Genomic DNA, 26,239 nt, shown 5'->3' on the forward strand with positions numbered 1-26,239 from the left:
TATCATAACATAACTAGAAGCTGTTATTTCTTGTGTGATTGAAGTACACTGTCATGAATCTGGTTTGGTATGGAAGCTCGGCAAGTCTTTCAAAGTTTTCAATTACCAGTGGATTCATAACCTCACATCGTATAAGTAAAGGAGAGGAGAGATCGTAGAATCGATCTTTTAAGGGAAGAACTCCCGCTAGTACTTCAAGACTCATCGTATGGGTCAAATGTATGCAACCTAAGGCGATTCGTAAACAACTATACTGTATGCGTTCCAGTTTAATAATGTGAGTGTTCGCAGCTGAACGGAAACAGAAGCACACATATTCCATTACTGAAAGTATTGTCGATTGATGCAATCTTATCAGGTCACTTGGATGAGAACCCCACCAAAATCCGGTAATTGTTCGGAGAAAATTTATCCTTTGTTGGCACTTCGTTATCAGATACCTAATGTGGCCTCCCCATGTACCTTTAGAATCGAACCAAATTCCGAGATATTTAAAGGTTGTGACTCGGGCTATCGTTATACCAACCAATTGAAGCTGAACCTGAGCTGGATTACGCTTCCTTGAAAAAACAACCAACTCTGTTTTCTCCAAAGAGAAATTGATGCCTAGCTTCAAAGCCCAACTTGATAAATTATCCAAACTATCTTGCAATGGTTGTTGTAAATTTATGGCTTTTGGTCCTGTAACAGAAACCACGCCATCATCTGCAAGTTGCCTTAGAGTGCATGGGCTGACAATACTCACTCACGTAAAAATTGTAGAGAAGGGGGCTTAAACAAGAGCCTTGTGGGAGGCCCATGTAACTTATTCTGAAAGTTGCAAAATCGCCATATGAAAAGTGCATGTGCTTTTCTGACAATAAGTTGTATAAATAATTATTTAATATTGGTGAAAGACCACATGGATATAGTTAGTTATGGAAGCAGAGTCGAATGCTCCTTTTATGTCACAGACGCCATTTGTTTTTTTTGCGTTCCCTTTCCTTTCCGAAAACCAAACTGGGTATCTGATAGTAAGCCGTTCGCCTCAACCCAATTGTGTCGAGACGTCGCAGGATAATTTTTTCCGACAATTTTTTGATGCAGGACAGCATTGCAATCGGTCGATACGAGTTATGGTCGGAGGCTGGTTTTCCCGGTTTTGGGATGGCGATAACTCTCACTTGTCTCCAGTCACGTTCTGCTATGAATGTTCTGCTCAAGAAACTTATTGAATAAATTCAACAAGCGTCGTTTTGCTAGGTCAGGCAGATTCTTCACTAAGTTGAATTTAATTCTGTCTGGACCTGGAGCATTATTGTTGCATGAGAAAAGTGCAATTGAAAATTCCATCATTGTCAAAGGCGAATCTAAAGAATCGTTTCTTGTGAAAGCATCGCGAAAAAGATGAGGCTTTAGCTTTGAAAATGCTTTAATCGACTATATGTGGCTGGGGATAGGTGAATTTGCGTCATTTGAATACCAATCGATTAAAAAAAGTCCAACTTAAAAATTTACTGCAATTTTAAATTGGTATTTCAACTGTACACTATAGAAAAATCCATATTATAGTAAAAACATTGTAAAAATGTAAGCAAATAGACAAAGTTGTCGCTTACGTTTTGTTACGTCGAACAACAATCGCTTCAGACAGTTGCCAGTAAAAAAACTGCTTTCAAATTTATTTGGGTATTTTATTAGTACTATATACTAAAATAGGGAGAACGTATACAATTTTCACAAATTTGCGCAATACTTTCCCTAACAAAGACATCATTTCGCACATTTCATCGCTTGATATAAAAGGAATGTTACCGAACGAATTCCTTCACTGCCATACCTACTCTGTTGGCAGATTATCGAGATTATAGCTGTTACATCGCTCATTTGACATGATCCACGGAAGGGGACTGTTTGTATGTGTGTACTGGAAGGATTTTGTTGTTCGCAATTCCAAGCGATGTTGGCGCAACAGAAGCGAGATTGCAAATAGCTGATTTATAGTGTGCGAGCAGGTGAGATCTTCACCATCGAAAAAGTGTTTCGTTTGCGGTATCGCGAGGGGACCCAGTGCGGTAGATCTTCTGTGCCGCAGCGGAATCCGGACAAACCTTCTTAGTGAAGTCGAATATCCAACGGTTTGAATGTTCCACGCTTTCGTTAGCACTGTTTTGATTTCGCATACGCCAGACCGTGCTCTAAAGAGTACTCATCGATGTTTCTCTCGTTAATCCGTCAACAAATCGGTGTCAGTAACTCCGTTTCTGGGATAACATCAATATCTACATTCGCGTTCTAGTGTCGCGTACTGTCGATAGTTAGCGGGTAACCCGTAATTCCGGAAGATCTGGTACATGGCGACCTTCTCCGCGTACACGTCTGAGCACTCTTAGTTCCTAAAATTCTGAAGAATAAAACAAAAATAAAAACATTAATGGTAAAATTCAGAAACATCAAACTTTTTGATATTTACTCTACAAATCACATTTTTTTCATTATTTGTCCTAATACCTCAACTTTCCCTATTTTTCCAGGAATGAAACTTTTCTGATGTGATCCCTAAGCATATTTTACACTAAAAGTAGTAAATTAAATAAAAATTTTGTTGTTAAATGGAGTCAATATGTGCGATTTTATGATAAAAATGTGAAATCGACACTATATGTCAAATAATTTTATGTTACTGAATTTTAACGATAACGAATCTATTTTCGTTATAATCCTAAGGATTTTCCACGTTCAACAAGGTATAGTTTATGAAAATTGAGTGAAGTATAATAGAGAGAAAATGATAAATGGTCATATAACCCCAACTTCTCGTATTCGGACAAAGGTCAAAAAGGCTCCGATCAATTTTTGAGATTTTTTCACATTAGAAAAACTACAAAATATGTATGATTTGCATCACGGAGCAGAAAAATCATTAAAAAATAGGGGATTTTGGGGCCTAAATGACCCAGTACCCCACTTTTCCGTATTTTTCTAGAAACAAGAATATCCCAATTCAAATACCAAGATTATTTCCATTCAAAAGAGGTATAAATTGTAATTTTCTGATTGCTACTTCAAAAGTTATAGCATTTAATGTATTTTTCCTCCATATTTTCCCATAGTACCAATTTCAAAAAATTTCAAGCGAAGTGGGCGGGGGTCTAAAATTGTCCAAATGATGTGAAATTTGGCATCTGACCTTACTTTGATATTTGTCACAATATGAGAGGGGGGGCCTTCGAGAATTAAAAAAAAAATTTTACAATGCCCTATTGAATACCACCAAAAAAGTCCTAAATAAGGTATTGCAAATTACATCAGAAACAAAAAAAAGTTAGATGTTTTACTATAGGGAGGCTTAATTGAGATTCTTTCCAAAGGGTCATAAATATTTGCTCTGAAAATCCACATTATCAGAGAAACTTATTAGGTCGGCGCTGGTTTCTTTCTCCGGCTGAGATATGGGAACACTTAGGGTTTTTGATAATCCAGGATGTGCTCGGAACCCTTTTCATGAACTCAGATCTCTGAGATCAGGAGCTACTTGTTTAGGTTTCGTACCAGTACTTCCTCGGACTGTTATTTTTGTAGGACCTGGCAGGGACACCTTCTGGCCTTTATAACGAAGTTTAAGCTAGGAAATATCCTCATTTTTTATTACTTCTAGGTAGAGCAGAAAATGTTCCCTTGTGGGGGTCATCAGAGTCGCATTCGGCAGTAGTCAAGTTAGTATAGATATTCGTAGAGGCCGCTGGCCTTGCTATCTTTAGCATTTCTGCAAAAGATCGCTTAGAACGTTTCTGAAGGGAACGCTTCAGTTGCACCCCGCACTATTTGTATGCGGGATATGATAGGAGATCACCACAGTTGAGACACATTTCGACATCCTTTCTACAGGAGTCATCCACGTGATTCTCTTCGCATTTCTCACAACGAGCCTTTTGGCTACAATGGAAGGCTGTGTGTCCCAATTGTTCGCAATTAGTACAGTTCACCCGCGGCATAAAAAGGCGAACAGGTCAACGAACCTAGTCAAAGAGGAAGTAATTAGGTAGGTCGAAGGTCACCCAATAAGAGTCATGAGTTGACATATGTCTTCTGTCCGTCAGCTGCGCCTGATGCTGAATGCAAACGTTTGCACTCCTGTATCTTCATTGGCTAGAGCGTGGGGTTGTTCAAATAACAAACTTCATATGTCAGCACACGCTCGTAATTCTAACTCGAATCGAAGATGACCTCGCAGACTTTAACCCGATTTGCTGGTACATACATACGATTTGCATATACTCTGTACTCGTTCGCAAAAGGCCCATAGCCAGCAAAATCATTTAACTATTTACCACCACCCGAAGCTTTACAGTGCGTATTTTCAATATTTCTATCACGGCCGAATATCGTTCCGTCAGAACTCGAGAAATCTTTAATAAAATCAAACACTTTTTCTCTTTTGCTCAAAAGAAGATCACGTAGGGCCGGTGGACAAGCACGGGTAAACCTTGAGCCGGGGAGCCTATCTTGTTTATTTGTCTTGGTATAATTCCATCTGACATAGTTTGTCTTAATGAAAACTTAAAAGTATAAATTGAAACTGAGTTACGCAATTACGAACAACCCGAAAATGATCAAGTATTCGTTGACGAAGCACATTAGACGACACATTAAAATCGAAGAGATCATCAAATTCGTTGAATCGCGAGCAAACGAATCGAAGCGGGTCATGCTGTCCGTACTGTGTATTTCGTTACTCCAGAAAAAGGAAGTTACGACGACGAAGTTGTCTCTAAGGAGCGTACAAATTCAATTTAGTAAGCAGAGCCGAGCTGTCAATATCGCTCGCGAGTATCTTTGCGGCGAATAATCCTTGCGAGGTGATCCGTCGTACCTCCAGCGGCTTGATGTTTGACAGACGACAGCGATCCTCGTATGGCGGCAACTTCATTGGGTCTCACCACGGCGGAAACCGCAAAGAGTATTTTACATCTCACCTTGAGTGCTTCCACTGTCAGGGGAAGTCATTTGTGCACGGGCCTATTGTACGCTAGTAGGGGAACCAAAAAAGGGGAACGTAATATTATAGCGGTACCTATTTTGGATAACGGTATCCAAGCAGCCCACAAGAGACGCAACACTTTTTGTCGAAAATTAGTTTCCTATTAGAGATGGTCGGGTTTCAATTTTTTCGAACCCGAACCCTATTCACTATTATTGAATGTCGAATTTGTTATGTTCTGAGAAGCTTATAAATCGTCGATATCTTAATCGGAAAGTAGGATAGATCGGCAACTAACTCATGGGGAAACAAAATTTCTACGTTTTGATCAAAAACCATTCCTCAATAGCAATTTTGTATAAATTTTTACATGTACTGAATTAAGATATATAAATTGGCAATTCGTATTCGACAGTTCACACGACGTCACCCGCGTTGCGTTTCAAATGCTTGCGACTGTCAAAACGACCAATCAGGAGCGGGCTAATAGATAGTTTTTATTGTCTCTACTTCCCGTAGATTTCTACATGAAAAATTAATCGTAATTAGATTTTATATGTGAAACACTTATTGTTGAATATTCTCTTATGAGGACTCGTTTAAAAAATAAAATAATTCGAGCAGCTTGCGAGTCTGATGAAAAGAAATTTTATATATGCATTCAATCAAAAAAACAATATTTGAGCACCAAAAAATATGACGAATTCTAGCGATTCAAAGGTAGTTAAATTTAGTACGGTTATATGTGTCATCCATTCGTATCACGAAGTGAAGTTCATAACCACACAAAGAAACTGGGTGTTGTGTATAGCGGTAAACAGCATCAAGAAATGGTTGGGTTTGATTTGTTCAAAATCCGAACCCGAAAATTTCAAGTTTGAAAACCCCGAATCCGACCCGAGCTGGATTGCACACTGGCTTCAAAGAATTTTTGAAAATGTCCCATTCTAAGCATGAGCGAGAAAGAGAGGCAGCATATAATATTATATTAGAAAAAGGATACATACGATGATATTGGCATTTTTTTACTGAATTTATTGTTTCCATTACCGATATTTCATATATTTTTACATACAAACTTAAAGATTCTTGTGTGTAAACCAGAAGCATCCGAACAAGTTTGTATTTGAAATGGGGCTTCTGGAACAAATTACATACGATTGAGTGGTGTTCTGAAAAAAAAAAGTCAATTTTTGTGCCGGTCTAATACACATAGTATGAATAGGTTTGTCATCAGAGTTGAGCTATATGTTGTTTCTAATAATTGTAACGATATTTCTTTGTTCAGAGCACTCATTTCTAACTTGTCACCCAAACAAAAGTGTGCCATAAACCACGATTGTTTACCGCTTCCAAAAATTCTTGATGACCCAAGTCAACAGCGCTAATGTTCCGAAATAAATCAGAATGCGTCCGTGTGGCTGTGTGTGTGTATGTAAAGAACGATCAAAATACAACGGATGGCATTCATAGATCGTTAGTAGGTTTCGAATAGACCTACTTCATTCTGGTATAACAGTAGTTCTGCATAAAAGGTAATTTCTGCTTTACTTTACGACGGCATAGTTTTTTTAATGGGTACGATTACGTAACAGCAGCTTGGCATCGATCGTGTCGCTTTCGCGTCCCACTTTCCATCCTATCTAGATTCATATGGCACAGGCAGAATGCAGAGGTAGCACTTTGGTAGCTTTTCTTTCGGTGTTGGACTGATTATTATAATTTATTGGACAAGATGCTGCCTAATTTGTGTGTGGCAATAAATTTCGTTAATAACAGTTAAATTTATTGTTATATTCATAAGTCTGCTTTTTTGCGAAATGATATGTTGGATCTAGTTGTCAATGAAAAAAAAAATCGTTGTTCACATCCGTATTAAGAGAATATATTTTGATTATTTGAAAAGTAGCATTCCAACGATCCAAACAGTTAACTAATCCAGTGCTTGCCAACTATCGCTAATGTCGTAAATATAGGGTAATGAGTCCAATTCCATCATATTCCTATTATCACCCGACTAATTTGAAGTCTTTTTTGTTAGATCAGCGTTTGTTATCTTTGTGCAACACCAAATGGTAGGGTGAAAATTTGGAAACTCATTTCAACTATTCGTTTCGCTCAAAACCGAGTATTTCACACTACCCAGGCCACTTTTATTAATTTTCAGGAGCGAGGCAAAGATATTGATACCAATTTAGAGACCGAGGGATTAACAAAATAGAGCAGAATCCTTTCTAATAGGGCTGAAATAGGCTCATCGGCTTCTGCGATGGAAAAGCTAGCGGTACCTTACAAGTCCATCAACGGTTCCGTACCGTCTTCGTGTTGCACTTTCCCACACCATAGCAGGCATGATGGAGCAATGTCTATATATATCCGATAATAGTTGCACAGAAGAAGATCTGGATCACAACGCGTAACCTTGAACTTTCTGCTTGTGATGTGAAGCAGATAGGACAAACGAAGTGGAGCAAAATAAACTTGCCGTCATCGAACCAACTGGGCTACTTATAAAAAAAACGTATTCATTTAACACCAACTTAAATCGTCTTTCAACGCCGTTGTTTGTTGGGCGCATTAACGTGTCAACGAGAATTTGCACATGTGTTTAATTAGTGTTTAATTTCTCTTTTGATATTCACGGCGCCATCAAATAACAATCCAGTAATTTTCAAGAACATGCCAAAAGACTATGATTCGATTAGCATATTATGGCAAAAAATTAAACAGCAAACATAGATGTAACCGAATGATTAAAGAAAAAGAAAATAAACAAAGATATGCTCTCATTTGCACATAGAACCATTTGAATAAGTTTGCTAGAATTATAATAGACACTTGCGTTGTATGTAGAATCTATATATAAATTATAGATACATACCGTTGACTGGTTCATTCATGAAACGAAGTGTACGTTTTGTAGTTCTGACAGCATTCATGTGTCTTTTGTAATTAAGTTAAACAAATACTAGTAGACATACACGTTGCTACAAAATCGAAAACCGCACCTTGCAAGCAACGTAAGGACGAAACATTATACCCTTAGCGGCATAATATTAACCAAAACCGCAGTTTGTTATTCCCACAACAGTTGTAATTCGAGGCTCATCTTGAGCTGTCGGAAGTGAAATCTATTATATAAGTCGTAAATATAATATGTTTATAATCGTTCATAAACATTCTCGTATTATTCTAGTGGCTTTGTTGTAATTTGTAGAAATGTCGTTGAGGACACCAAAGAATGTTTGGCAAAAAAGGAATCTTCCTAACCAATCATTTAGTTATCGAATGTCGAACTGAAAACAAAGATCTCGCTATGTCAATTATTATTTAGCTTTTATGTGTACCCTGTCATTCTGGTATAATTGGTATCTAGTTGGTAGACGCATTAGCGAGAAGAGGCACTGCGATTAAACCTTTCATGCCCAACTTTTTTTCTAGTGCATGTACGGTTTCAAAACTATTTTTCCTTGTTAACGGTGGGGTCAAGAAACACGAAAAACATTTTTTTTCATAAAAATAGGTGCTTTCCTAATAGTGCTAGATGCTACTCAATTTTTACCTTCCAATGATCAATACAATTATTCTAGAATATTTACAATAGTCCAATCGCGTGGAAAACGTAGCCAAAAACAGTCTAAATTGATAAGTTTTATCAGTTTTCAATAATAATAAATAAGATATAGGAAAAATTAATTTTCCGTCGTTAACGTAAACTGTTCCTGGCAGCACTGCTCCATCGGAATCCAATCAGGGTACTTGCAATAACTTCAGTTCTACAGCTGATCCTTGTAACTGTATAAACTCAAATGAAAGGCAATAGTCATATTTATTAGCCTTACTTGTTTTTGTGAGCAGATCCTGCCTCAAACAAAACTTATAGCTGTTTAAAAACGTTGTTGTCCACAAACAACATGGGTATGAATGGGTTAATTTCGTTGGTCCAGATTAGTTTGATAAAGTACAAAATTCGCTCATGAGTGCCAACCATTGACATACTTACCTTGCAAAAAATGTCAAATAATTTGTTACAGTTTTCTAAGCACAGCCATTTTGTCAAGGCAGTCATGTATTATATGGGTACTATTGAACTGATACTGATAATAATTTGTGCTATCTGTGTAAATCCGATTACGAATTGTCATTTCATTAAAATCAATTTCGGTGAAACGACTCATTTAGCGAAATGAGATTCGGCGAAACGATTTCTTCGGCGAAGCAACATTTGACGATATGGCTATCGGCGAAATAACAAAAGTTCATACACATTGTGGAATTGGCCGGTTCCACGATTCTACTGACCACCAAGAATTACTCGGGCTCGAAAATACGACGAGAAACCAGATGATCTAAAATTTTGAAATATAAAAAGCTGATATTTATAGTGCTACTTAGTGGAAAAATGTGAACAAGCGTTTTTCCTCCATACAGATTGTCTAAGAATCGCATATAAACTTCAAGAACGTTGGTCTGATAGATTTTATCATTTTGGCTCGAAATTGGACCAGAATCTCCCGGAATAATAAGATAATATAATAAGAATCGACTCAGGGTTGGGTCAATATAGTTTTTCAAAATTAATTTGTCTATCTAACATACCGTGTTTTTGTTTGAGACTATACCATAGCTTTACTTGAGACCCCAACACTCTATGTGTTCTTTCAGTAAGAAGAAAATTCGTCACAAATTTTAGAAGGTTGTATCTATTTTTCCGTGTTATCAACCAAGATTTGTCGGCCGGGTTATAAAAACGGGACTTTACTGTTTTGTGCATTAGGTGTTAAAGTGTCATTTACCATAAACGTGTTATAAATTTTAAAGTATTCATACTTGGCATCTTCAGCAAAGTTATTCGCAAAAGTAAACATTACCAGTTTGTTGAAGACATCGTCTCGTTATATTTGTTGAAAAGGAAATAAATAAAAATATCTCACTTTTACAGGGTTTAATCAGTAAAAACTCAGTATCAAAGAAAAGCATTCATAAAATTTTCCGAAGATTTCATTAATACGAGCTCAAGTAGTTTTATTGCATGTTAAAGCGTTCTATTTTTCTATTTCATTAGCCTAATTTTGTTGTACTTCTATAAGTTTTATTTTCCACTACTCATTTATACCAAAAATAATCTTTATGCACTTCAACTTAAGGGGGTGGGGTGGCAAAGGGTATCAGCGTTAAAAACACTTTTTGCTGCAATTTTTTTTAAGAAATTTGAGTAAAGCGAATCGATTAAAACTTGTGTACATTAAAATGTATCATTCCAGTAACATGCTGTAATTTTTCTATACAGAAATATCGACAAGCGACTCGATGACGAAGCTTTTTGTAGAACCTCTTTAAAAAACACGATTTGCGGTGTTAACTGCCATTCAAAAACCACTTAACCGATTTATTTCAAACTTTGCATACACATTCTATGCAATAAATAGTTGAGTTTTCGAGCATGTTATTGAAAGGATACCTTATAATGTACAAAAGTTTTGATCAATTCGCTTAACCCAGATTTCAAAAAAAAAGTTTTTTCATGCTGAAACCCTTGTCTCCCCCCCTTGAATCTTTTTTATTTTAATTTTTTTTTATTCGGCATGTTTTTCCTTTATTTACTATAACTTAAATTAGATTCATAGCAACACTTGCCACTGCATATTCTCTCTTATACACTCACAATCTTTCATTCCAAACGTATAAACGCTCGTGGCCTTCACGATAACACAAAATTGGTAATAAACGTGACCATGCAATTGCAATCATCCACACATACTTACGCTCGCGATCTCGCCAATATTATAACAGCCCGGTATTAAAGTGAACGTTTTGCCACTTATACATTTTCAAACATGGTCTCAAGCGTTAACCCACCGTTCGCGCGATTGTGAATCGGTCACGTCTAGAAGTTTCTTCTCTCGATTTCAGCAGCCATGCGTTTAGTTGGACTAATTAAAAAATGACGCTAATATCTACTAAACAACACGCTCCTTGGCGACATGACCGGTAACACTAATGATATGGGGAATCTTATATACAAACGCTTAAAACCATCGCGAACATCCACGCACACCAAAGTCCGCCTTCTCGCAAACATGAAAACACCCCGGTGATTAGGTGAATATTTTGTCAATAGTAAATTTTTACAGGCGTTCTCAAGCGTGAACCTACAAACACCCTTGTTAGCTAATAAATGATAATAAGTTGGTCACGTACGCAAATCTCTACCTTCGGTCCTAGCAGCGTAGGACCGTTGGATCAATAGAAAATGACGCTCATATCCTCTAGACAACACGTTCCATGGCGATACTAGTGATATGGGGAAACTTACTCTCTTCTAGCATCTGAACCGTAGATTAAAAATTAAGTAACAGAATGGCCACACTGCACAGTGGTCTAGAATGCGAATTTAGCAGGAATTTTAACTTTTTGCTAAAATTAAATGACTTAGCCTTACAACATGTTTGGCAAAGTTATTGTGCTTTGCAAGGCACTTGTTTTTGTTTAAACAGATGCTAGAGTGGTTCTAAATTGAGCAATATTTTAAATAGAATTTTTTAACGGTTTGAGATAGAGCTTTACTGTCTTCGATGAAGTTGTAGAGCAACACAGTGTAGAGAAATTCGCTGAAGACATGCAAGCTCTAGCTTTTATATTTTCCATTTCACGAGAAATTCAAATATGAGCTTTAGGGTGTTCTTTAAAAAAACGGTTTTATTTCTATAACTTTTGAAGTTTTTTTTACGCTAAAGTACCTCTTGGACAACTTGAAGATTATTTTAGGGCGCATAATTTGCTTTAAAACACCAACTACTAAACTTTTTTCGTTTTAAAGTTATAAGAACTTTTATATAAAAATATAACTTTTTCAAATAGAATTTTCTTCGATTCGGGCACTGAACATTAAATACTGTTGCTTTCAAATGAAATAGCATGCTTTGTAGTATAGATCATCAAAAAATGGTAAATACTATATTTTTTATATCGTGCAATATTTACTCAAAAAATAGTTTAGTAAAAAGTATATATAACTTTCTAACGAACGAAGCTCGAGGATAAATAAGACAAATTGTTCTCCTTCAAAATATCTGAAAGTATTTCTAAAGTGAAAAATCAAAACTGCAAAAGTTATACAAAGAAAACCATTTTTTAAGAAACACCCTAAATTTTTTTGGCAAATTTCTTGTAAAATGAAAAGTACACGACATAGAGTTTCAGTGTCTTCGACAAAGTTTTTTAAAATTTCATCTTCTTCAATTTTTTTTGCAAACAGCGAATCTCTTTCTCGAACCGTTAAAAAGATAATTTTCTGATTTTAAAAAAATAGAACCACCCTACCCACTATTTAAAATAATAGAAAAGTATTGTAAAGTGCAATATTTTATCATGAAAACGAAATTACATTTTTTATATTGTACATCGTGAAAGTAGTTTAAACATATTACAAAGAGTCAATTAATGAAAAACCAAATTTTTAATATAACTTTTTCAGTTTTCATTTTTTTCCAACCTATCCTTCAGACATTTTTCAGAGTTTTTGAAGACGAACATTTTCTTCTAATGCATCAAAACTCCAGCTTTTATTGTTCAGAAGATATAAGCACTTAATATTTCAAAAATAGATTTTTTTAAATCAATTTTATGAAATTTTAAAAAATATCGTATTCGCCATTTTTTGCTCAATTATAACTCTAATCATGACCTTATTTATAGTTCATTTGCCCCAAATGAGTAATATTGTTATTCCAAACAAACCCATTTTTGGCAAAAAAGTACTCATAACTTTTGAACGGAAATAGTTAGATATATGGTGCCATGAAACAAATTGTTCGCCTTGAAACAATCTTAAAGTTGTCTGAAGACTAGTTCAGTTTTAAATAAATACAGCAAAAGTTATTGGAGTAAAACTGTATTTCGAAGAAACACCCTAAGCCCCGACTTTAAATTTGTTGTAAAATAAAAATTATGACAGGTAGAGCTTACATGTCTTCAGCAAACTTTTCCAAAATTTGTCGTTCTACAACTTCGCTGAAGGTCGTTTGGCTCTAGCTAGAATGGTTAAAAGGTTAATTTTTTGATCTTGGTAAAATTGGAACCACCTTAACTGTTGTTTTAACAAAAAGAGGGGTCTCATAAACTACGAAAACTTCTCCAAAGACTTAATAAGGCTAAGTGTTTTAGTTTTAGTAAAATCTCAAAATTCCTGCTAAATTTGCATTCTGGACCACTGTGCACTGTTATCAAATCGATTATACGCACGGGAAGTTACATACACGCAACACGTATGTTAACATACAATCGCTCGATCCTTTTGCGATCATCCACGTACACCTACATCCGTGGTTTTGCTATCAGGATAACATCCCGTAAGTGAACGTTGTTGCACTTATCCATTTATAGACGCGGTTTCAATTGTGAGCAAACGCTGTAGAAAATGACCCATTGGGTATTTTCTGTTGAAAATTTGGGTAGAGGTAGTTTATAATGTATTGTTTAGGCTGTATTTTTGTCGCTGGCAGTTTTTTGAAAGCCGATAGATTGAAATCTGCGTGTGTTATAGCAAATACACACGAGAAAAGCAAGGCTGTTAAAAAAAGAACTTCAGCATGCCCACCGAGATTGCAGGAGACTATTCTATCCTGCAACCAACTCTAGAAGTACTCGTCTACTTTAATATTTTTATGAATATTCTTGAAATATGCGGAATCAACATTTGAAATCTGCCGGAAACAGCAATATCATTTAAATATCAGAGTTTAAAAGGAAAGTTAAATTCGAAATTTCGAAAAATTAAAAATAAAATTCAAAGAATTAAAAAAAGTTACATACGACAATTGTTAATGCGAACTATGGGCTACGACTTGATACACTTGGCGTGTTTTCTAATTCGTCTATCATACACGATTGGTTTCGAAATAGGGTATACCACTTATACTTATAGATTCGAGTGATTTTGATAATTTGGTTTGAAAGCAGCTTTAAACAATCCTTCCTCAACAAAGAAGGCATAGAATAGCTCTTATTTTGAATGGTGAAAATATAAAATAGTTGAGCATGGATCGGTCATCTGTTAACGTAGTGGGATCTTCATTGAAAGAGAGAATGTGGCTTGTTCCGGAGTTAGAAGTCGACTGTGCCAAGTTTTATTATATCAGCAACGTCGCTTACATTCAAGAAGTTAAGAACAACGTAACCACCTTCTACTGTGGGATACAGTAGTAGTCTAAAAATTGTTTCAGCATTATTTGGATAACTAATAAGACTTAATTACAAGTGAGATTATAATAGTATATTGACAGGTCGGACTCGACTATCCGGGGATTTCAAAAAATCTTATCCCGGATAATCAAATCACCCGGATAATCGAATCAAACTTTTTTTGTGTTATTTTATGAATTTAAGCTGTATTTGCGAAGAAATTGGAAATAAAATGATCAGGGTAAATTTTCCTATTATGTAAAATGTAAATGTACCTATTTTGGCCCTACCCGATTTTTCCGAATTTCAAGGTGTGATTTGTATTTTTAGTTGGTTTTCATGTATTATTTATATTGGTAACGAGTTAACGGCATGTATTAGTTATATTTATAGATATTTGTACAAGAATTCTAAGACACGCTTTTTAACAATGTGTGTCTTCTGCAATACAGGTCAAACTCAATTAACCGGGGCTTCGATTTTCCGGGGTAAATGATTCGATTACTCGTATACTATAAAAAAAGGTAAATATGTAAGCTACGGGTCGTCTGTTTCTTTTAACCCTCATTCTAGTTCACGGTGCCCTTGTCCTTGTAACATCACTTAGTTGATCAATGTCGTACCGGTTTGTCAGGTGATCACTATGCATGTAGTCTTCGGAAACTATCCCACTCATGTTTGTCACCAGCGAAGAACTACACAAAGTTACGTAGATGATGGGTTCTCGGCGGCTTTAGCAAGAAGTACTGCTGGTGCCCTCTTTACAAAGCCTAACATCCATTTTTGCTTCAGCTACCCAAGAATTGAAATCGCCTCCAGAGACTGCCGGGTCTCTTATCAGAATCTTGTTAACCATTTCTTGATCAACTTCTTTCTACCGCATATAGGGTTCCAAAACTATTTTTTCTTAGAACTGTTGCCATCATGAAACACGAAAAACCTGGTTTACTAAAGCTAGGTGCTTCTTTCGCAGTGCTAGAAGCTGCTCAATATTTACCTTCCGATCAAGTCCAATTTCATGAAAAAGGTAGTTGAAGGTAGTCTAAATTAAACAGTTCTATCAGTTTCCAATAATATTTACATATATTGGGCTACGAAAATATTCCAAAATTTGACTTTCACCATTAAAAGAAACTATCCCTGGCAGCACTGCTTCAGCGGAACCCAATAAGATTAATTGTGATAACTTCTGTTCTACTCATAATATTTATAACTGTTAGTGCTCGAATGAAAGATATTAGTCCCAGCTATTAGCTTATTTGTATTTGTAAACAAACGTTGTGTAAACCAAAAGTTATAGTCGTTTAAAAACGTAGTTATTTATCAACAACATTGGCATGAATGGCTTAAAGATGCCATTGGAATTCTGAGCAGGAATCAATTGTTGAAGGGGATAATGGACGAAGATCATTGTGTCAAAGTCCACTGGAACTCACAGCAGGATATTCATCAGAATTTTACACCGGATTTCATTGCAAATAGGAACAACGTTCTATCAGCATCTTGAAAAAATCATAATCTTCAGCAGAATGCTGTTTTGAGCAGGATTCCATCAGACCTTTGAGAAGCTTTTCTCTAGAATCCTGCATCAAAATTCAGCGAAAAAACCATAGAAATAGGGATAAGGATTAAATCGAAATTTCATAATCAAAAATCATCTCGCTGTTTGATTGTAGTGCAAACAGTACCAAAGATATAATCCGAATAACAATTATTTTTTTGAAACAATTAGTTCAAATTAGGAGTGTTCCCATGGACCGAGGGGTGGTTAAAAATGACACAATAATTTAGGATATTATATATTGGCTGTAGATGAACAATTTCTTCAAAATTAGTTCCAATTCGTGAAGGTCGATCCCAAGTTTTAGTTTTTTGGCCGCTTTGCGCGGAATGACCCATATATAAGCTATTTTTGAGGTAGGCCAAAATTTGTGAGGAGGAACCCTAGACCCCCCGAAAAAAAGTTTTGTTGACTCCGATGATCGAATTAGCACTACAATCAGACATTCTAGTTGAAATTTGATTTTTTTAGAAACACCTGGATAATCGAATCATTTTCCCCGGATAATCGAATCACGAATAATCGAATCCCCGGATAATCGAGTCCGACCTGTACTTGTTTCTCGTAATTTATCATTGTGTAATATCAGGCCATTTGTAATTCATGGTCAAATAGATTAGTTATGCGAAACCTAGACAGAAACACTCCCGGTCTCATTTGAGGCAAAACACAACTAACACTAGTTTACAAATTTTGGGTTAATTGCATGAAGTTAAGAAAAAAAAGTATTTTCTAAGTCAATTTTGGGTCGCTGAGCACGAAATATCCATTATCCATTTTCTTTTTCAAAGAACCGTTTTTGTGATTTTTTTAAAAAAAGGTCTTTTTGAGAACTTTTTGCAGTTTTTGGTCAATATCTCAGGAACAAATATTCCGATTAAAAAAATTAAACGACTCACCATTCGAAAGGTATTGATGTGCCTATTCCATGTTAGGATAAAATATCAACAATTTAGGGTTAAGAGCAACCAAAGTCAAAAAAGTTGTGTTTGATAAAATTACTAATTTTTGGTTGATTTTTCATAAAAAAAATAAATAAGCAAAAAAATCTTTTAAAATCTTATGTGACAGGCAAACTTCTCACGTGAATTTTAAGCCTAAGATCATGAAAATCCGACAAAAACTGGTGATGTTATTAGGCACCGAGTGAAAATGGCTCTGTTTTTCACATATCGTCGCTGTTGTGCTATCTTATGACAAGCGCCATTTAGCACATTTCGAGAAAAACGATTTTTAAAGTTTGAGATTGAATATTTTGAAACTTATAAATGGTAGAAACAATCCAAAGAAGACGATTGATGCTTCTATCTATTCTGCATTAATCTCTCAAATATTACGAAGATCGGTTGACTATGTTGCGAGTTTTTACTATGAATGTAAACAAAAGTCGCACTCACACATGTCATAGGCGTGTATTGATGACAAAATTTGTATGACGTGTCATAATCGTGCGTGGAAAATTTTCCATAGAAAAAAAAAACCATTTTTTACTTTTATTCATATCTTTGCGTTCATATGGTCTATAAACAATCGGTGAAATACATTTTGAAGGAAATGAGTCAGGGAATCTAGAAAAAAAAGTTATTTTTGTTTACATTGTTGCCAAATATGCTTTATTTTCAGTTTACAACTAAAACTGTGTTTTTCTCACAACTCGTGTAATTTTCCTTTGAAAATGTTTATGCCATTGTGTTCCTCAGACATTTTCACACAAAAAAACATCTACAACTTCAATATAACTTGAGCAAATCCCTAGATACAGTGATTTGAAGCAAAAAACTCAAAATTTCTCATCATGTTTCTCGCTATATCTAAGTAACCAAGTAGAATTTCAAAATTCTGAAAACGCCACTTTGTAGAGATTTTTCAAACAAGCAATGTGGCATATCTAACTCAGTTTACCACAAAATGGCGTTTGTCATAAGATAGCACAACAGCGACGATATCTCTTTTGGTCCTAAATAAGATTACACTAGTTTACAAGAAAAATGAAGTTACGAGAAAAAGTGTTTTCTAGATTAATTTTGTGTCGCTGAATACGAAAATAATACTCTATTTCTCTTTCAAAGAATTTCGAATTTAAAAAAAATGTTTTTCTTTTGCTTCCGCTTTTTTGTTTTTGCTCTTTTTCTTATTACAGAAAAATAATTTTTCATATTTTCAGAATCTAATGTGACAGATTTTAACAATTTGAAGGTAATCGCGATAAGCTAGGAAGAAAGGTGTTTCCTCAGTTAATTTTGGATCGCTGAATACGAAAACTAAGTCCATTTTTTTCAAAGAAGCATTTTCAAGATTTCTTTGAAAAAGGTGTTTTTGGGCACTATTTTAGTTAATTGTCAACATCTTGTTCAAATAGGATCTTATCGAAACAGTTCGAAAGGTATGGATGTGCCCTTTCTGAAAATGTATAACATGCGTAGATCAAATCTCGACAAACATATGATTACGGCTTAAAAGCCAACTGTCAAAATTCTCTTTGATAGGAAATTTCAGACAAACTGTTACCCGCCAATCACAGATGTTTATAGTAAACAAAAGAAAAAAGTTTTCTCTTGCATTAACTGCTATGAACTGCGTTTAGCCAGTAACGGTTTGTCCGGAATTTCCCTTCAAAGAGAATTTTGACAGTTGGCTTTTAAGCCGTAATCGTATGTTTATCGAGAAATGTACATTTATTATGATTACAATCGACCAAAGTAAAAAAAGTCTAATGCTCGACCTTTTTTAAAAAATGCATATTTCTAGTATTTTTTTTATAATAAATCAAGGACAGAAGAAAATTCTTTTAGAATCTAATGAGATAAATTATCTTTTTGCATAAATTTTAATCCAATGGTCACAAAAGTCGGATGAAAAATGTAGATGGTATGAAGCACTGAGTGAAAATTGTAACTTTTTATTTTTCGCACAATCATACTTTCAGCTGAAATAATCTTCTATACTTGATAGTTATTGTTTGTGTTTGGTACTGTCTTCTCGAGCTTGCATCCATCCATCCTGCGGCATTTGAATGGTTTTGGATATTTCATTGTACAACTAAGTGCTCTTTTTAAAATGTGGAAATATCGTTGGAAAAGTTTTGTTTTGTCTGTGGTGAGCACATATTTAACGAATTAAAGGAATTTTCGCCTTCTGCTTCAACAGGCTTCACAGCAGATTCTCAGTTCACAGAATATTACGTGGCTAGTGCTACGATCCCACTGAGACTCCTTCCCGATAGGGACTCGAATATTTGACGACTGGCTTATGAGACCAGTGCTACACCCTCTAAACCGCCGCGCCAGGGCAGGGTCCGCTAAAATCATAAAATTTCCATTTCGCTCAATGTGCCATAGCATCAACATTTTCCATCCGATGTTAGTGATATTAGGCTTAAAATTAACGTAAACATATTATTTGTCAACTTAGATTCTAAAAGGAGCGAAAAAAAAAAAAATTTCGGTAAAAAAAATCATTTAAAAATGAGTAACTTTTAAAAATGGTCAAAAATGCACTTTTTTTAAACTTTGGTCGCTTGCAGCTCTAAAAATTTTACATAAGATTGACACATATTATATGTTTTTGGAAAGGGCATCTCGGCACCTTTCAACCTGCTTATTGACTAAATTAATTGAATGATGTTGACACGAAATATTGACTAAAAACTGCAAAAAGTGCTCAAAAACGAGTTTTTTGAGAAAATCACAAAATCGCTTCTTTGAACAAAAAAATGAATATGACCCAAAATTAGTCTAAAAATATTTTTTCTTGAACCTTCATTTTTCTTGTAAACTAGTCTTATAATCAATATTGTTGTTTGGTGCATAGGACATTTTTGAAACTTTGAGTCAAGTAAAAAGAGTGCCCAACGTCGAATATTGGTCAAATCAAAAACGATAAAAATCGCTAACAAATAGTTGTTTCTAAATTTGTCCACATTGTGTGAATCAATAAGTAGCTTAGAGAAAGATAGATCTTAAAAATTGCGGTTCGAAAATTCAATTGAATTCTTTTTAAATAGACTAATGTGTTACTTGGCATGTCAATTATCTCTAAAAATGTTGTAGAACTTCTGAAGAACTATTCAAAATTTTCAATATTCAATAGTTAGTTTTTGTGTGACCTTTGAAATGTTTGAATATTTTGAAAACCGGTAAAGCACACTGTTTTGCGAAGCATAACTCGTGACTAGAATTGAATTGACATCAATCTTTCTATTTATCTACCGTACACTTTGCGACAGCTACTTCGCGGTTTCACCTATATACCATATCGATCTTTCGTGTGTTTGGAAAACCTGATCCCATCGCAAAGTTGATCTAAGGAAGAAGAATATATATGGGCATTGTCTTGCAACAGGGTTGAAGCAAATTATGTTTTTTATATTTTAACCTTAAATTATAATTTGCAACAATTTCAATTTTGAATGAATTTTGCCAACTATTTAGAATTTAATTTGAGACGTACAGAATGTCGCACTTCCCATTGGATCCATCCCTGATATCTGCAATAGCTACCGCTTCTAAACGCATCTCTATATCCCTCCGCCAATCCAATGTTTAGCCGATCCGCCTGACACTGAGTTTTGTTTACGTTGTCACATTCGAGCGGGTGCGTTCGATCGGTATGGTCCGAGGAAGTTTAGCTACCTTACCAACCTACCTCGCACTTTTCACTTCGCAACCATCTAAGACGACGACGGCTGCGACAGCGGGAAGCAGTCAGTAGTAGCAGCAGCGGATTCCGCAATATTTCGCGCTCTCCGCGGTATCGCGTCGCGTGTGCCACACTTTGATGGCAGTGTTGTGTGGCTGCCTCATTCTCTCGATTTGTGTGTTTGTTCGAAGACGCTGACGGTCGGTCATCATTCCGCGCAAGAAAGGTTCAGTTCGGTGGAAACTGCGATCTCTGTCGACCGTTTTTTGTCGCCCCGTTTTCGTTGATAGGTTTGGTTTATTATAGATAGAGGTTTTCCATCCGCGATTCACCTTTGTGATTTTATTTTTCTGTGTGTGGTGTACCAGCTTTCGGGTTGATTTGCATAAATTAAACTCCAGAGTTCGATCGTGACTAAATTGAAAGAGCATTTCAAGGATCAGAAGCGCGGTGGCCTATTTGTCATGCTGAGTGTCACGAGTTTTGCAACTGTAGAATCGGTTGCCTTTGTTGATGTTGTTTTGCGGCTGTTAATGTGATGTTCTGAAACATTTACTGTAGCTTGAACAGTCAGTGTATTTAGTCAGTGCAAAGGCAAAGGCCAATTTTTATCAATGAGATTTGCCGGTTAGAGAAAAATCCTAGAGCTTCGTGCGAGAAGATAACGTGACGATAACAGTGAACTGTGCTAATATATTTACAATGAAAAAGATCAACAACAGCTAGAGAGAAAAGACGTAACAGAAAACAGTGTCGAGGCGGTCGATGTAAACACCGAAATTATTTTTATCAATGTGCCGTGTTGCAGAGTGAAGAAAAAAAAACAACACCGTGTGAAAAGTGTTTGCGTTCTCTTAATGGTCGTTGAAATGTGTTGGAGAGGAGATTTTTGCAGAATTTTATGTGTTTAGTTTCGGGTGGCAGCATATGTGTGGTGATCTTTGGCAAGGTCGCCCTCGCACGTTTTACTTTTTTTATACCTAGCTGTTGAATCAACTTTTAATTGTTATAGATTGGGAGTTTATTTTAACTTTCGGTGTTCCAGCTTGAGCAACGCAAAGTGGTTTAATTTTGGCTCACGTACTAGATGTAGTTAATTGATTAACTTTTTGTTAATCTGGTTCTATTTTAGACATAAACAAACAAGTCGGTTTTGCAGATAAAAATTTATTTTATTTCATAAGTTTGGCATTGAACTATCAGTAAATGTTATTTAGTTATTGTGCTTATTTAATTCCTATTATTGAGTAGGCATACCACACAATTGTGTCTATATTATTCATAAGAATCTGTGTTATAACACAAGTAGCTTCAGCATTGTTAAAAGTTCGTATTTGAGTGAAGCGAAAATTCGAATTGAACGTCTCTTTTTTCATCACACCATTTGGCCTGTGTTAAGCCAAAGAGGACCAAGCGCCATTTAGAGATACATGCTCTAAAATCGCTATCGCATCCAACATAGCACCAGCAACAGCCACATCTAATTATTTTTGGGAACACAAATATCAAACGAAAGCAAATAAGTGGTCTTTAATTTGCCACGCTAATGATAAGTTACCTAAAAATGCATTTTAATATGAAAAATACCAGAAAAAAATTATGGCGCTCAGTTCGGTCTGGCTTAACGCAGGCCATTTAAGCCCATGACAGAGATAGTATAAGCTGCTCTGATGTCTTCAAATCAACATGACACACATTCTATCTTAAAAAATTCAATATTGCACTGAACGAAAGCAACATCGCGTCGTATTTTTCTAGATTTTACATTTATTGACATGTAAATTAAAATAATTTATATCTTTTAATGTACAACTCGGTTGGATAAACTAGAGAATTACGGTCGTGTATGTTTACATTTTCTTAAATGTGAATTGCACCACTCCTTTTGTGTGCTTTTCGCGACACGTAAACTGTTATCAAAAAGATTTATATCTTCATAATAGAACAATACACGAGGATTGTGGACGGGGTCGTCTTAAGACCACTCGGGCCTTCTACACGGAAAAAATCCGTTCATAAATTCATGAACAAAAGATCACGATTTCGTGAACTGAACGATTTACGAAAATCGTGACCAAGTTCCTGAAATTGTGAATAATAAACCTCGTATTCATGAAACTATTTGTGTAGCTCGCCCCAAATATATACATTGCGTTACATTAGAATGTTTGGTTGGCTTGCTGTTGTTTTTCCCTGGACATGTTCAGTTTTCGTTATTATTCTTGATCATAATTTGAGAATACACAGCCGCCAGTCACATGATGTTCATGATTTCATGAGCTTATTCACGATTTTTCTGAGTTCTCATCACGTTACCTTGCTATTTTATGCATAAGTTTACTATCGGTTTTTTCTGCCAGACTATCGGGATTAATTATCATGATTTCAAGATCTTGGTCGCGAATTTCGTAATTTATATTCACGTTATCGTCATATTTTAGTCATGAGTAGGGTGATTTATGTTTATGATTTCAGGAACTTTGTCATGAGTTTCATAATTTGTATTCACGTTATCGTGATATTTTATTTTAGAACTTGAGTAATGTGACCCATGTTCATGATACCAGCAGTTTTATTCTTTAAAATATTTTATGGACACGATTTGTGGTGCTCAACGCAGTTTTCGTTTTCTGTCCAATCATCAAACTGAACCTTTTCAAACGATGTTCGAGGTACTAATAGTTTTCTCATGTCTATCTCGTACCTATTACTGGTCCGTAGCAGCTAGACATTACATGAAAAAGTGCATGAGTCAAAAAAGATTCGACGAACATTTTTTGTGAAATAGTTCACGTGTGAAATTAAAATTAATTAGAAATATGTTTTAACAAGCACATAACATAGATCGTATCACGTGCTAGGAATCATGAACTAGTTCACGAATCCATGAATAATAGTTCATGATTTTATTAACTATTTGACGAGCACGAATGGTCAGACGTGACTATTCTACTAGGAATCATGAACCATTTCAATAATATTTTATGATTTCGTGAACTATGTCACGATCACGAATGGTAAGTCGTGACTATTAATCTAGGTATTATGTACCAGTTCACGAATACATGGAAAACATTTCATGATTTTGTGAACTATTTCACGAGCACGGATATTGGATCGTCAATAATATATTTTGAATTATCACCCAGTTCACGAATACATGAATAGTATTTGATGATTTTGTGAACAATTTCACAAGCACGAATGTTAAGTCGTGGCTATTATACCAAGATTCATGAACTAGTTCACATATACATGAATAATGTTTTATAATTTTGTGATTTATTTCACAGGCAAGTATGATGGTGACTATCGTACTAGGCATCATGAACCAGTTCACGAATTCATGGATAATATTTCATGATTTTGTGAACTATTTTACAAGCACGGATGTATTAGGAATTATGAATTAGTTCACGAGAATTGAATGTATTCATGAATAAAATTCCGAGTTTCGTGAAATAGTTCACGAGAAAATATCCAGAATGTCTTGATTTTGTGATCTAATGTTCCTAAATATAAAAAATCCTCATGAGTTAACCTTTTCTTTTATGAATAATTGAATAATGTTCATAAAGTTGTAAACTGGTTCGCGTACAGAAAATAGTCACAGGGCGGAAACCGTGAATGAAGTTCACAAAACAAAAACCAATATTTTCACTAACAAAAGCGTTATGCTGGCTTTACTGAAGGGAAATTGAACATAATTGTAAAACACGCTATTTTTGTTCTTGTCCTGTTTTCGTAACGTAAAAACGTGATTGTTTCAGAATTCATGGTACTTTATTCACGATTTTGGAAATAATTTTTTTCCGTATAGTCACTACGGAACTGAGGGGCCGCAATAATTGAACAGGTACAAACTGTTTTAGAGTGTAATGATAAAAAAATATCCCCAGCATCATGAGCCCTTTCTACTTTATGCGATTCCGAGATTTTTTTTCCATATTTGAGCGGAATCAGTTATTAAATTCATTAAAAGAATAGGTGGGAATTTAGTAAATCCTTAAAAGTTACTAGCATTTCGGACCGATAGCGGTAAAACACTATATGCTGTGGTGGGCCTTCGAACTCAGTTGAGTTGCGTACAGTGACGTACCCTCTCCGGACGGGGTAATCTGATCTTCATAGTTGTAAAGTGTTGTTTGAGGATGAAAAGTATGTCCGTCAAGAAGGGGGAATGATGGAGTAGGGTGGGTTAAATGTCCATTATTTGAACGTTATCTCGACTACTTTATACATACTCCATAATTATGTGTAACATAAAAATGACTTTGCTTTTTTCTGGAATAGTTATTTTAGTTTTCCATTGTTACATCTAAATTTCTTAACACAGAGGATATTCAATGTCAGTAACTTTTTTAACAATTAGACAAAAATTGCTATTTTAGAAGAAAATCACAAAAATGCCACACTTTTTAATCGGCAGGTAGCCGTTAAAATATGAAGGCAAACATTTAGACCGTTTTTCGGTTGCATTTTCGATAGATTATAGAAAGAGAGTCCTCGTCAGTTAATTCTAAAGTAAATAAATATTCTTTTTTCGGGCGCATGCTCAATACAAACCACAACAATGTCGAGGATTCATTTGACTAGATAACACCACTGAAACCACTCAGACATTACACTATTGCAATCTACGAAAAATAAGTATCAATATGCCAATAAAATTCGACTTCTACATATATGTTTGTTTGTGATCCAAACATGATTATTCCATGAAACGCATGTATTTCAAAATTTAGACTACGGGACTTACAATAGTTACATTTTTTGTTCAGTGCTACTGTTTCTGATATGATGAAATTGGACAAAGTCGATTGCTAACTTTGGAATTAGACACATTTTTTCTTCCAATCAATAATTCATTGCGTTTACAGATGGCCAAATCTTACAGCCTTTAAAATCAATCAATATTATGTTAAATTTAAGCGCGCAATATATGTTATATATTCCGACAGAAGTTTTATGCATTCGGGGAGGCGTAGAAAGCGAAAACGTACATTTTTAGTAATAATAACTATCTATCTAGTCAAATTGGTGTTTCGAATATGGCGCCGGTGGTTAAGTGTCGGTTAAAATGGTGGAGTCGCCTCTCTGATACTGGTGATAGGCACTGAGGGCGGAATGAGACCGACTGACGATAAATTATACGAATTCGAATTACATCGAAATTATTCGAACCTATTAATATGAGCGGCACAAATAATTTCAATGCCAGTCAGCTAAAACAGTCGAAATACAGAACATATGATATGATGTAAACTGCATTTTCCGATGTACCTTCGGAGATTCACTATAAATAATTATTTAAATGTACCTTGTATAACCAAAAAAGAATTTTTAAAACCATTTTAACCGTTAAAACCTGTCGTCTACCCCACTCCCTCATTAACCATACTTTGATTCTGAACCCCACAATATAACAATAGGACCAATCGACAAGAAATTGTGCACACAATATTTTCCACCGTATGTCCAGGAGTCTTCAAATATCCTTAAAGGCACGTACATTTGCTTTGATTTCTCGAATTAGATTTAGTAAAGGTAGGGTCGATTGGTGTAGACACTTTCAATCACACTTTCGCAGGGAGATTTTTAAACTATTTTGAGATTTTACGAAAATAGCATTATAAATTTTTTCGTTGTCGGTTACTGCTGAATATTTGCCGCATCTGCGGTTCGCTTGCCAAACAAGGATTTTGTAACGAATTTCGACATGTTCCGACTTCCTGTACAGGTTCCTTGTGCAAGTTTAACCCTCCGGAAGTCGCACATATGGCCCACTGAACGAGCAGCCGCTGATGCTCTTAGACGATTTCGCTAGCTTTTCAGAGCAGCGTGCCGGAAGGTTAAACACCGTGCTCTAATTGCTGCTCCTGTTCGATGCGTTTCGA

The 26,239-nt window shown here is 35.5% G+C and overlaps 1 protein-coding gene across 6 annotated transcripts in view; it reads left to right on the forward strand.

Annotated features, from left to right (window-relative positions):
* Window positions 1–26,239, forward strand: part of LOC131678296 (paxillin) — a 233,699-nt gene that overhangs the window by 89,336 nt on the left and 118,124 nt on the right. For 2 of the 6 annotated variants that reach the window (XM_058958351.1, XM_058958353.1), the window contains exon 1: window positions 20,292–20,632. The exons of the other annotated variants lie outside the window; for them this stretch is intronic. The gene's annotated coding sequence lies outside the window, so the exon portion shown is untranslated. Of the gene's footprint in view, window positions 1–20,291; window positions 20,633–26,239 lie in introns of those variants that run through there. 6 annotated transcript variants of the gene reach the window in all.

This window comes from Topomyia yanbarensis, chromosome 2 (genome assembly GCF_030247195.1).
Source record: "Topomyia yanbarensis strain Yona2022 chromosome 2, ASM3024719v1, whole genome shotgun sequence".
NCBI lineage: Eukaryota > Metazoa > Arthropoda > Insecta > Diptera > Culicidae > Topomyia > Topomyia yanbarensis.